Source organism: Maylandia zebra, linkage group LG3 (assembly GCF_041146795.1).
Source record: "Maylandia zebra isolate NMK-2024a linkage group LG3, Mzebra_GT3a, whole genome shotgun sequence".
NCBI classification, from domain to species: Eukaryota; Metazoa; Chordata; class Actinopteri; order Cichliformes; family Cichlidae; genus Maylandia; species Maylandia zebra.
Genome location: NC_135169.1, coordinates 30,903,405 through 30,914,538, shown reverse-complemented (window position 1 = coordinate 30,914,538; position 11,134 = coordinate 30,903,405). Strand labels below are relative to the sequence as shown.

Below are 11,134 nucleotides of genomic sequence, written 5' to 3'. Positions count from 1 at the left end.
AATATTATAGACTGTATATTGAGAATGAGAAGTGAGAAACTGAGGTACACCTTATGCTCATATGGAGGGGATTAGCCAATCACAAAGTTACCACACCTTAAAGCATTTACTGCTCTGCTGTCCTTTTGGACTCTAATGTGGGCGGAGCCTATAGTAGCTTTCATAGTGTGACAGATGAGGTCCAACTAGACAGGTTATGGAGAGACAGACAACCATTCATGTTCACATTCACACCTGCAGGCAATCACCTGAATCACCAGTTAACATAATAATATATGACTTTGGAGAGAACCCAGACAGGTGGAGGGAGAACATGCAAACTTCACACAAAAAGTCCAGCTGGTGGATTCTAACAGGAAACTTTCTTCCTGTGAGGCAACAGTATGAACTACTGTATCTATGTGCCACCTTTCTATTTCTGGTTTAATGTCTGTGTAGGTTCTCAGTCATCCAGCTCATGGTGGTCTAAGAAGTTTGGAAGGAAAGTGACTAAACTTCTTTACATTTCTGGAAGACGTGTCACCTCTCATCTAAGAGGCTCTTTGACTTCTAAAAATAAAACAGTAAAGAGTCTCAGGTATTTTAACCTTAGTGAGGGTTTTACTTTAAGTGGGTCAAAGACCCACAATTAATCACGACATCACATGAGCCAAGCTGTGAAAAAAGGTGTGGGTCATTATAGACCTATAAGTTTTTGGAGTTAAAAAACACATTCATGAATCAAAGCTAATCAGTGCTCTGTGTTTGGCTTATTTAGTGATTCAAAAATACAAAAGAGTGGCAGCACAAATAAAAGTTTACAGTTTGACTGTTGTTTTAGGTTCAGTGCTGCCATCTTGGATTGCTAACTCACAGTCTGTGTGTCTGCTCAGACTTTCCAAGCAGTAAATGTGAGTTTAGTTCCACAAAAAAACTTTTCGACTGGTAACTCAGAATTTCCAACTTCTGTCTTATTCAAAAATTATCACCAGAGATTTGGGGTAAGAACACTGTGAGACCTTTCCTCCCCCCATCATGTAACCTACTGAGGTCACCTGAGGAAAGTACCATGGAGGGGTTGTGGCACAAGGAAGGGATCTCAAAACTACATTGTAGGTGACTGACAGCTGATGCCATAAGGCTCCACCTCTGGTCATTCACAGTGGACATAGACGTACTTTTTCACTCCTCTTTCAAACCGTCAGTATTTTCTGTTCAAAATGTGAACACTGTCACCTTCGTATGAGTGATATTTGATATGATATTGGAAGCAGATGAAACCAAATAAATATTTGGAGATCATTGTCTGTCCATAATCCTGGAGAGTGAGTGAGTGTGGTGGCCAGAAACTGAAAACAACACATTTTGGGAAGACAGCATTCATGTATCGCACAATAAATGTCTGTGGATGTTCAGAAACATTTGCTGATAAGATGACTCGAGATAAAATATTCCAACATTATGATGATCCACAGCACACTGCACAAATCACATAAAAGTCTCTGAGAATAAAACATAATTATGAGCTGGTAAAATATGTCACCTGACCTGAAACAACAGAAGGTAAGAAGCAAACACAAGAAGCAAGCCTGCATGTTTGCAGTGGACAGGAAATGTGAACACGTCACACAACTGCTGTGGTCAAAGCTACAGGAGCTGTTTGAGGTTTGTATAAAAGGAAAGGAAGCACAGAGAGGCCACAGTCAGAAGAAACACTCTGGTCTTATCTGTATTAAATGCAGCTTCTCTTTTTATTATTGATGTAAAGTCAAAGTGTTTGAGATCAGCTGAGGATCAGAGTGCAGCAGGGCTGGATGTGAGGATGGGGCACTCTTTTCTCTGCATGACGGGGTTATTGTGTAAGTACATTTGTGACATTGTTTGAATGGCACTGATTAATGAAAGTGTTTCTCATGTGTGAGAATTAGAGTGTATCACTGGTTTGAAGTGTTTATGTGAGAGTTTGAACAAAGCATATTTGTGATGTTTATGAAAGTTACAGACAAATGTTGGCTGGTTCCTTGGTTCAGTTTAGTCTGGAGTATCGTGTTGGATACATCGCTGCTTGTTGCACTTGACTCACTGTTGTGTACAAGTTCATATATTCATAGTGTTTTATGCACAGAAATATTTTGATGAGCAGTAACTGTGTCATGTGAAAATTAATCTTTAAAAACACTTTTGTTCATTTTGAGTTTGATTTTCTGTCAGTTTGATCCTGATGATGTTTAATCTTTACTTTAGTGCTCGGTTCTCTCTTCTACGTTAATGCTGAAGGTGAGAAATGGTTCTTTGTTTTCTTCACATTCATATAATATGTATAATTTTAATCTGATATTTTGTATTTCATGCACCATTTTAAATCACACCCTGTTTCTCTGTTTGTGCATCGTTTTATTTAAAATACTAAATGGGTTTATAAACAGTGAGTGAGTTAAATCCTGCAGGTCTGTGCAGTCACTCTGTGGTTTTACTCAGAATATTAATTAACTGCTTTAATTTGTTTCATGAAAACACATCTTATTATTTTCAAGTCCAAATGTCACCAGGATGCAGTAAATCTTTTGACTCTTAACAGCAGCAATAAAAATCAGTTCAGCTTCAAAATGACTTGATGCTTCCATCAATCTCTAACTTGATGTGTTTATGTGAACAGTTCCCAATAAGCCCACCGTGATCCTCGAACCATCCTGGCCTCAGATATACAGCAGTGAGACAGTCACTGTCAGATGTGAAGGAAGTCAGTCGCTGTTTGTATGGAGAGATGGCACATTAATCAGACCTCGAACATCTGAATACAGAATCAGCAGAGCTACTGAGTCTGACAGTGGAGGATACAGCTGCTGCACCATGAGTCTTTCAGTCTGCAGTGACATCTTCACACTGACTGTATCATGTAAGTTGGACACATTTCATTGAGTCATATTGTTCTTTGTTTTAGTTTAGTAACAAAATCAGAGAAAATCGTAACAAACATTAAACACAGATGTGATGATCTCAGTTTCTTCAGTACCTGCACATGTGTAGTTTCCACCACTGCAGCTCAGAATTATGACACAATTATTTTGTTTTTATAATTTATTTGAAGTTGTGGAACAAACATGATCAATAAATACAGAATGAGCAGAGCTGCTGTCTGACGATGGAAAATACAGATGCTGAAAAAAGAAAAGGCTGATCATCAACAGAGAAGAGTTCTGTTATCACATCACAGCCCTGGTTGGGGTCGGGGATAGCATACAGTATGAAAAACATCTGTGTGAATTATGACTGATAAATGCTGCTGACTGTGCACTGGTTATGCATCTTTATGCATATATATTTATGTGATCATGATCCTTAAAACAAACATTTAAATAAAAAACAGATTAACAAAAAATCTGATAATAAGAGCGACCACAATCAACTGGCCTCAGATCAGCTAACAGTGTATAGTTCACCTGTCTCTGCATTTAGGAGTACAGTTTGGTGACAGAGCATAAAAACAGTCTCACCTGATTCTTGATTCACTCTGATAAAGTTTTCATCATGTTATATACATCCAGCGTTAGCTCCTGGCTCTCTAGCTGGCTAACAGTTAGCTGAGATACCTGTGCTGTCCTCATGTGTGCTGCTGCCAGTTGTTGATTCTCATCAAATTTGCTTTGAAGTCACTTTTTTTTCTTGTGCTGTTTGTGCCTGTTTGCATCAAGTGTGATGATCACACTGAGATCAGGGACCGACCTACCTGAGAAACCTGAGATCTATTATTGAACTCCATCCATCTTCTTAACCCATCATCCAGGGTCGTGACCTATTAAGCACTTACTGAATTAAAAAAATACATAAATTGTAAATTAATAAAAATAAATTGGATTTTTTTAAATTACTATTGAGTTTTTATGTTGAAATCTTTATTTGTTATATAACAAAGTTTTTCCTGAAGCAACTGACAGTCTGATGTTTGTCTTTCCTGTAACATCAACAGCAAGTAAACCCAGAGTCACACTGACAGCACAAAGTTCAGTCATACCAGCAGGGGGCAGTGTGACACTGAGCTGCTCTGTGGAGGGCTCTGCTGGCTGGAAGTTTGACTGGTTCAGACGTGATTCACAGTTTTCTGGAGGTCAGAAAATAGGAGCTGGAACATCAGAGCACACGATCAGTATTTCAGAAGGAGGCATCTATTACTGCAGAGGAGGGAGAGGAGATCCAGTTTTCTCCACAGAGGACAGTGCTGCAGTTACAATTCAGAAACAATGTGAGGGAGAAATTTTGCTGTGAAATAAAACGAAACATCATGATTAAACTGAAGTAACAATTGATTTATGATTTTTTTCAGTTTAATATTTGTATTTATTTGTTTGTTAGGGAAAGTTTGGGCTGCTGTGAAACTGCAGCACAGCTGGTCTCAGATATTCACTGGTGAGACAATCACTCTCAGATGTGAGATTCAGGGAGGTGAAGGAAAGGTGTGGAAATATGAATGGACAGCACCCAACACAAACAGCCCTCCAACATCCAGTGAATACAGGATCAGCAGAGTTTCAGTGTCCCACAGTGGAGACTACAGATGTCGGGGTAGCAGTGACTATCTCTTAACAGGATGGAGTGATGCCTTCAGACTGACAGTTTCATGTGAGTTGGACCATGATTCATGCTGACATTTCATGTTTTCATGTTTACATCTGTCTTAACAGGAAAACTCCAACAATGATCCAGCTGTCTGCAGGCAGCTCAGGACAACAGTTTTTCTCACTGTTGAAACAGAAAGGAGAGACACCATGGAGGCTCTTAAAATATCAGCAGTTTAAAGAGGAATGTACAGAGATGACAGTTTGATAAGAGGATGATAAATCAGTGAAATCTTTAGTTTGTTAGACAGTCTAATGTGTCACATGCAGGGAAACTAATTTTTTTTAATTACTCTGTGAATGTTTAAAGTGTGATTAGTGCTGTAAGAAATGTATTCTTTATGATGATTTAATTTTTTTAATGGTTTTGTTTCTTCAACAGCAAGTAAACCCAGAGCCACACTGACAGCACAAAGTTCAGTCATACCAGCAGGGGGCAGTGTGACACTGAGCTGCTCTGTGGAGGGCTCTGCTGGCTGGAAGTTTGACTGGTTCAGACGTGATTCAGTCTCTTCTAAAGCTCAGCTCATGAGAGGAAATGAAGCAAACAGAGTTATTAGTGTCTCACAAGGAGGTCTGTACCACTGCAGAGGAGGGAGAGGAGATCCAGTTTACTACACAGAGCACAGCAGTGACGTCACTGTTACAGAAACTCGTGAGTTTAATTATTTTATTTCTACAACACTAAGAGGTCATTATGTAATGTGTGCTAACAACTTTATCTAATAGCTGTGAGTTTATTAACCCTCAGATAAGTTTTCTGCTCATTAAGATTACTTGGAGAGGTGGGAAAATAGAAACATTTATTCAACTTTGTTTTTGATTTAAGTCCAAAATTGTGAGATTAAGGACTCACCCTCACAGAGAATGTGCTCTCCAAAAAACATCAACAAAACAATTCAGACCTTTAAAAAATGTGTTTTAGCTACAAAACCTCAAATTGAGGAGAAAAATGAGATCTTGCAGTGAAAAGTTTCAGATTTTGTTTTAATAACAAACAACAAAACAAATGTTTCTTTGTTACAGTGTTGATGTAAACACCAGCCGTACCTGCAGGTGTAAACATGAGACTGTGCTGTAACAATGTAAACACTGTATATGAGAGTTGTGTTGGATCTGATTGTTCAGTGTTCAGCATGGTGATGGCTGAGGGATCAAAGCTGTTCCTTAGTTTGTTAGTTTTTGTCTTTATGGCTCTGAAATGTCTGCCTGAAGGTAGACGTTCAAACAGTGCATGACCTGGGTGAGATGGATCCTGAAGGATTTTCTTCGTGTTCCTGAGACTGCGGGAGCTGTGCAGGTCTTCAAGTGAGGGCAAAGGATGGCCGACTATCCTCTGGGTGACCTGTATAACCCTGTGGAGCTATTTCCTCTGTGCTACTGTGCAGCTGGTCTATACAGTTCTTCATGTAGCACAGTATGCTATCAAAAACCAGCTACAGGTCAGGGTGTTTGAAAATATCTCAGTACATCCTGATGAAACAGTCCTGCCTCTGGCCTGGTTTTGACTGTCTTTGTGCTGATTGTAGCTATTTTACTAAGTGGGATGTGGCCGTGATGAAAACAGTTATCAGTGGTCAGACTGGCCCGAGGTGTGGTTTAACCCTGTAGCCTGTTTGAGGTTGATTTTTTTTCCACTCATGTTACTCTCATGTTTTAAACATCTGAATTTTTATGTTTCTATTTGTCTCTAACTGGATATTTTTCTGTGAACAGTTCCCAGTAAGCCCACTGTGACCCTGCAGCCATCCTGGACTCAGATATACAGCGGTGAGACAGTCACTGTCAGATGTGAGATTCAGGGAGGTGAAGGAGCTCAGTGGACGTATGAATGGAGAGCAGCCAAGTTAAACACACCTCCAACATCCAATGAATACAGAATCATCAGAGCTACTGAGTCTGACAGTGGAGGATACAGCTGCCGGGGCAGAAGGGACTATTTCTTCTCAGAGTGGAGTGATATCATCACACTGACTGTATCATGTAAGATCTTTCATCCAGAGTATCTAAATAAGGAAAAAGCACTTCTTCTTTCTTACAGCTTTATAACTGTCTTTCATGTTGGTCAGTAAAATGTTTAGTTTTTATTCCAACAACAAAAACCTGAACAGCAGCTTTTTATTCACAGTGAAGAGAACAAAACATATGAGAGTAACTTCTCTGCTGTGCAGCTCTAATACATGAAAGATGAAATGCAGAACAAATGCTGGATCTGTCTCAGCTGCTCCACCACATCCACTAAGAAACATTAAATCCTCTGATTGTTCCTCATGTGTGTTTTTAACTTAGAAATGCAGCAAATTAAATATGAAAGATTAGTGTTGTGTTTGTGTGACAGTTGTACAGTTTGTTGCAGCTTCACCATTAAAGTTATGTGATATTTATTATTTCCATATTTCCACCAAGTTATTTCAACTGGTTTGATTCAGTCATTGACTTTTGTTCTTTTTCTAAACTGAACTGCAGATAAACCAAAGGCCAAACTGAGAGCTGATAACACAGCTGTTCCAGTAGGGGGCAGTGTGACCCTGACCTGCTCTGTGAACCCATCATCATCATCTGGATGGAAATACTACTGGTACAGAGATGAGAAATCCTCTGAAGCCCTGACCACACAAGATGCAGTTTTCCACTCAAATGGACAAATCAGTGTCTCACAGGAAGGACTCTACAGGTGCAGAGGAGGAAGAGGAAACCCAGTTTACTACACAGAGGACAGCCAGTCAGTCAGGATTGGGAAAACTGGTCAGTTTAACATGAGGTCAGATAAATTCCTGATTAAGGAGGAAGATGAAGAACAAAAGGCATTAACATTTTTGACATTCATGTGTTTTTATTGTACTTTCTTGAACAGTAACAGCCTCAAACAGACCTGTTGTGACTCTGTATCCAAACTGGTCTGAGATATACAGAGGAGAGACGATCACTGTCCGATGTGAGATCCACGGAGGAGACACTGAGTGGGATTATGAGTGGGAAACAAACAGCATGATAAAAGCTCCAAATCAAAATGAATACAGGATTAGATCTGCTTCATCATCCAACAGTGGAAACTATCGCTGTAAGGGCAGAATGAAAAGTTCACAGCATGAAACAACAGAGTGGAGTGATTCAGTCACACTGACAGTTTCTGACAGTAAGTAGAGTCATAGTTCATTTAACCTGGAAATAGAAACAGTTTGTAAAAATATGTTTTTATTAGTACATGTTGAGATATTTGACATGTTTAGATAGTCTCACTCTTAAAGTTCATCATAAATATTTGTGAGTCAACATTTTAGTGACATTGAATTCAGAGTTAAGAGACGAAAGATTGAGAGAAAATCTTTGTTGAACAGATGAACCCCGTCCTGTCCTCACTGTGTCTCCATCATGGCTGAGTCCTGGAGCCTCAGTAACTCTGAACTGTGAGGTTGAACATCCGTCTGCAGGATGGAGCTTCTACTGGTATAAAGCTGTTCCTGATCTATCAGAGAAATCCTCCAGTTATGAGCTGCTACCTGATGGCAGTGGGACTGCACAGGACTCCTACATCATTCATGGACAGACACACACAGCAGGATATGTGTGCAGAGCTGGAAGAGGAGACCCAGAGTATCACACTGATCACAGTCAACCAAAGTTTGTTTGGTCTGCAGGTCAGTTTGAGGATTTTTAATCTTCATGCTGATGATTTGAAAGTCTGTAAATCTGGCTGCATAACTATCAGGACTCTTGTGAACCAAACAAAAGTCAAACGTATATTTCCACTGTGATATGTTGATCCTAACATCTGTGAGCTTTGTGTCTTCACTGCATGTTGTTTCCAGATGTTCATTCAGCAGAGTCTCTCACAGTGAGTCCTGACAGAGTGCAACACTTCACCTCTGACTCTGTCTCACTGACCTGTGAGGGAAACTTCACTGAGTGGAGAGTGAGGAAGTTCTCTGAGGACGGCCGACTCTCTGACTGTAGGAGAATGACTGGATCCACATGTGACATCAACACATCAAAGTCAGATACTGCAGTGTACTGGTGTGAGTCTGGATCAGGAGAGTTCAGCAGTGCAGTCAACATCACTGTACAGAGTATGTTATTATACATTTACTTCTTGGATCTGAATGATTTAGACGTCACATGAACTTTTGTCCCAGCTTTGCTGTATGTGAAGTCATTTTATCTGGAGAAAAATAGCAGTTTTTAAATACACAAGATCAGATCTTCATGATGAAAAACATTTGTACAATCTGTTCTTATTATTGTTTGTCAGCTCTTTCTAAAAGTGTGCACCAGCTGATGTGACTGAAACAATTGTGTGTGATTGTGTCACAGATGATGGTAATGGTCCTATCCTGGTGAGTCCTGTTCATCCTGTGACTGAGGGAGCTTCTGTTAGTCTGAGCTGCAGTTTGAGAACACAAAAAATACTTTCCAATGTGTTTTTCTATCACAATGACAAACTTATTCAAAATGATCCCCGAGGGGAGCTGAAGATCTCTGCAGTGTCAAAGTCTGATGAAGGTTTCTACAAGTGTCAGTACTCAGGAAGAGAGTCAGCACAGAGCTGGATGTCAGTTAAAGGTGAGCAGGATCAAAACATCTGATGGATTTTTATAAACCAATGACTGAGAAGGAACGTTATATTGTCTGATTTAAGTCTCAAAGTCACTCGGCTCCATTTTATAAAAGTATTTTTTTTTTATAAAATTCTAATTTATTAATAATTAATTGCTATTTGTTGTTACAGTAACTGTGTCAGGAGCTGACAGCTCTTCATCTCCTGTGTGGTTGATTGTTGGACTGGTTTGTGGAGTCTCTCTCATTATTATTCTCCTGCTCTTGTTGTATCGCTGCAGACAGTCCAAGTGTAAGAGCCTCTTTTCTGTTATTATTATTGTTATTATTAGTATTAGTATTGATATTGACATTTCATTGAGTATCTGTCACGGTTAGTAAACTAAAACACAACTTTATCACAGAACTTAGAAAATTATCCAAATAAAAAAAACTAGGAAAACAAATTTCTACAAATCTTATTAAAACAAACTTTGATGAAGGATGTGACAGTAAAGGAAGATTGAGACAGTCTATAAAACACAATATAATGAGATGATGGGAAACAGGTGGGAACACAGTGATAACTAATGCCCCTTTTCCATTAGTACATTGGTGGACAACTCCAGGCTTCGAGGACCGGTGTCCCTGCAGGTTTTAGATGTGTCCTTGAACCAACACAGCTGATTTAAAAATTAGGTCCTCAACATGTCCTGAAGTTCTCCAGAGGTAACAAACTAATAATGTGATTCAGGTGTGTTGACCCAAGGTGAGATCTAAAACCTGCAGGACACCGGCCCTCGGGGCCTGGAATTGCCACCCCTGCATTAGTACCTACTTGGATCAACTCACAACTATTCGAATCGTATTGACTGGTTTTCTATTACAGTCAAGTACCACCTAATGTGTGTGGTCGTCCTAATAGCAACGTGGCTGAGCATCCTGTGACGTAATTAGGATGCGTCAAACACACTACAATGAAGGTGGACGTTGAGGCGATGATATACCTGCTGCTCAGTCTGTGAATTTTCGTCACACTCTGGGACCACGGTGTTGCTTTTGTAGCTGTTTTCCTCATTGCTGGGTTTCAAAAATGGCTGTTTTGATTTTCATCAATGTAATACTCTCATAAGTCATTGAGTGACGCCACTGAGCAGTCAATCAGTGGGATGCAGGCTGTTGACGTCACATTTTGGGATCGCCTCGGGTCGCCTGGAACTCCGGCTGAGTAAATACTGAAAAAGTACCTGGTAACAGGAACTATGACCTGATGGAAAACCCTGAAAACCATGGTGACCTGACCTGAGTAGTTACTAATGGAAAAGAGGTTAACAGAATGACTATGGAGGATGTAAAACTAGACCCACGATACAGACGAGAACAGAGTCCAAAATAAAACAGGAAATGAGTGACACTGAGACCTGGAGTAAGACACACGAGCTTGACGCAGACAGTAAACAAAACATGGAGACCAGAGAGAAAGAACAGAGTGAGAACACAAGGGGATAAACAACCTCTCATTAACCAAATAGACAGATAACTGTAATGTAAACATATCATCATACGAGAAAACGAGAATGTCAACAATACAAAATACAGAACTATGAAACTAAGAATGATCAAAAATAGAAAACCAGAGAAACCAAAACATCAAACCCTGGGTCAACCATTCAGGGACCTTGAAGGAAGCACAGGCAGGAAGTTACCTGCTACACATTGTTACCTGTTGCACCTCCAGTGTTGGGAAGGTTACTTTTAAAATGTATTCCATTACAGAATACAGAATACATGCCCCAAAATGTATTCTGTAACGTATTCCGTTACGTTACTCAATGACAGTAACGTATTCTGAATACTTTGGATTACTTAATATATTATCATGCTTTTTACAACAACGTGAATGTACTATTGCTGTGTGATTTATTACTATTACTGAAGGTGCGCGACTCCGAACTGTAGTAAAGGGACCTCTGACTAATACGGCGGGGTCCCTGTCGGCTCGTAGCCGA

General features: G+C 39.8%; 1 long non-coding RNA gene across 1 annotated transcript; it reads left to right on the top strand.

Moving 5' to 3' along the window:
* The first annotated feature begins 8,429 nt into the window (after positions 1–8,429).
* Positions 8,430–9,434, top strand: LOC143416469 (uncharacterized). The gene is made up of 3 exons (XR_013096838.1): positions 8,430–8,659; positions 8,904–9,152; positions 9,319–9,434. It is a non-coding gene; the product is annotated as an uncharacterized LOC143416469 (long non-coding RNA).
* Positions 9,435–11,134: the final 1,700 nt, after the last annotated feature.